Source organism: Kryptolebias marmoratus, linkage group LG18, assembly GCF_001649575.2.
Source record: "Kryptolebias marmoratus isolate JLee-2015 linkage group LG18, ASM164957v2, whole genome shotgun sequence".
NCBI lineage: Eukaryota > Metazoa > Chordata > Actinopteri > Cyprinodontiformes > Rivulidae > Kryptolebias > Kryptolebias marmoratus.
The window spans coordinates 20,421,862-20,425,128 of NC_051447.1; positions in this window are offsets into that span (position 1 = coordinate 20,421,862).

Consider the following 3,267-nt stretch of genomic DNA (forward strand, 5'->3'; position numbering starts at 1 on the left):
AGTTTCTGAACGATGAAGACGAGCAGCTGAGCTCGCTTCTGTCTTCAGACAGGAAGTCAAACCAAATGAGACGTCCCCCAGAAGACATCTGTCCTCGTCTCTTTTTGAGGTTCAACAAAAGAAGCTAAATTTAAAAATGTTTTTTGTCAGAAAACCCAAACAGACTCAAACTGTTTTCTTCTGGTAAAAAAGTGAGAAAGTCGAGAGAAAATAATAAATGTGGTCAAATCAACAAAGACAGAAAATGTTGCCTTTGAGGTTTCGGGACGTTTTTCCTGTGATGAGTTCATAGAGCAGGATAAGAGCAAACTGCCAGGTTCAAGCTTTTTATCTGGGTTTGTTGTCGTTTGAAGCAGGGCTGTGTGTTCGTGTTCCTGTATTTACTGCGTTAACTGCCGGCGGGACGTTTATCACTTCGCAGAACCAGCTGTGGTTTCTCGTGGCCTTTTCTGTCTCTGTTCTGTACTGTAACGTTCCGACAAAACGAGGTTTTCTGTTTCTGCCGCTCGTCGTTCACGAAGAAATAAACTGTTGATTCAAACCTGCAGCTTCTTCTGTTTTTACGCTCCAATATTTCAGTTTTCCCTGAAGAAATGCATATCACCCGCCACCCTGGCCTGTTAGCTCGTTAGCCTGTCAGCTCATTAGCCTGTTAGCTCGTTAGCCTGTTAGCTCGTTAGCCTATTAGCTCATTGGCCTGTTAGCTCGTTAGCTTGTTAGCTCGTTAGCCTGTTAGCTCGTTAGCCTGTTAACTCGGCATCATAAAACCATTTATTTATTATCATTTAAAGATTTCAGCAAGAAAACTTAAAGAAAATAATCTGATAAAATTTGTTTGTTTTAAACTTAAAGCAACAAAAAGTTTTGCTTTCAGTAAAGATAAAATAAAATAAAATAATAAAAATAAAGTAATGACTTTATTTCCCTTCTGGTTATTTATTCTACATTTAAACTGTCAGGAGTTTAATTTAGACTAAAGAATTCATCATCAACTTATTCAACATTTAAAGAAAGTAAAAACTTTTGTTTAAACAAACTAAAGTAGCATTCCAGCTAACAGAAGCTAATTTCTAATAAAACAGAAATGTTGGCTCTAACCTGACAGAGGCTGAAGTTTGGTGTGGTAGTAGCTGAGAGTCGTTCCCAGCACAGACTCTGAGGCTCACAGATCTCAGATCTGCTTCATGAAATGGTTTCAGTTTAACTCTGGAATAAAGAACGGCGGGTGATAAGCATTCCTTCAGGGAGTGTTTTACAGCCTTTCCTGCCAACGCTGCTGAGCCTAACGAGCCGTTTGACTCCTGTCCTCCGATCAGCTGATAACCTGCTGTCCCGGCTGTCCTGTCCTCTCTGTCCTCATTCAGAAATAATGAGTCTGCTGCAGGGAAACCGATCCGTTACGTAACTAACGGCTCCGAGGACACAGCTGAAGACACAGGAGCTGCTGGCTGCATCACTTATTGAAGGGAAACTTTCACAGAACATCTCTGGGTGAAACCTGCGTTTAGCAGGTTCTTCCTGTTGAAAACTCCTCGAACTCCTCAAACCTTCACCAGTCAGTAGAGTTCACAGGAAGTGAAGTGTCAGGGATGACTCTCAGCTACTACCACACCAGACTTCAGCTCATGAAGTCTGATCTCGACCCAGATCAGCTGGTAGAGTTCAGAGAGGATGAATTATTTAGATTTACACTAATTATTTCTGGTACCTGTGCTCGTTTCCACGTCTGGACGGCGGTTTCTTCTCCCACAGGGTGCTGAGGACAGACTGGAGACATGTCCAACCCCCCTGGGATCCGGTGATCACCTGCTGAGAGTTTGATTAAAACTCATGCTGTTAATTACATGCTGTTAATTGTCATGCTTAGATCTGTTTAGTTTAGCTTAGCTTATTTAGACAATTAGTTATCATTGTATCTTGTACCTGTCTGTAATTTTGTTTCTGTAACTTTGTCTGTAATTTTGTTCTGTGTTGTAAAGCACTTTGAGTCGCCTCGTGCTGAAAAGTGCTATATAAATAAATGTACCTACCTACCTACCTACCTACCTACCTACCTACAGTATCACCCGCCCTTCATGGAGACAGGTGATAATTACTGGGAACCTTTAAATTGATTTATCTGCTCGCTGTTCTTCCATGGGAGCGGCGATAAATGGTTGGGTTGGACAGGAAACGGTCAGGGAGCCCTGAAGCTGAGAGCTCTGTCTGCTGACCTTCACTCCAGCAACTACCTGATAACACCAGGCCCGTTCTTCAGTGGGATCTGTCACCCAGCTGCTGGTTTCAGTTTGAACAATCAGGATGAGCAGAAAAAAGGTGAAGAGTTCAGCGGAGGCTCAGCGATGATGCGTTCATGTCAGAGAGGCTGTTAGACGACTAATCTTCACCCGCAGCCGTCACTTCGAAAACTTCTCTCATCGCCCAGATCCCAACCAGGATAAGCCCCTAATCCAACGTCACTCCCATCCATTTAAAGATGGCCGCCGACGGTTAATCTGAGCCAGGCGGGCATGGTCACCTGGATCTCCTGGCTGTGGGGGAGAGTTTATGTGAGGTGAGGCTGATCCTGATACTTCAACCATCAGACGGATTTAAACTGTGTGCCGGGGATGACTCTCACCTACTACCACAGCAGTTCAGCTCGTTTGTCCACCATGTTGCCAACACACAGATGCAGGTAAAGACATTATCGCCCGCCTTCCAGCAGCAACAGATCATGATTTAAATGACATCAGGCAGAAAATCTTTTTAATGAGCAGTTATTGAAATGTTATATTTTGGGTCGTACCATCAGAGAAGAGGGCAAAAGTAAAGAATTGAAAATGTATTTATTGTTTTTTATCTCTGAACAGCTTCTTTTGACCCGTCTCTGCGAGTTAAATGGTCCAAACCATCAGAACCTGCAGCAGAAACAAGGTCCAGAATCCCCTAAAACATGACAAGCTTTTCTAAAAATAACTCTGCTGTGGCTGAAACAAGATGCATGCTGGGATTCCCTGAAGGCTGCTGCTTGCTTTTAATACCAGGAACTGAAAAATAGCATTTAAATGAACAACAGTTCTTAAAATTATACTGATGGGAAAATTATTTAACTGTTTACTATAAAACAGGAATATTTAAGAAGCCATTTTCATCCTGATGCTGCTGCTGTTCTCTAAACCCGGTCCTGTTGGAGCTCTAAACCCGGTCCTGTTTGGAGCTCTAAACCCGGTCCTGTTGGAGCTCTAAACCCGGTCCTGTTGGAGCTCTAAACCTGGTCCTGTTGGA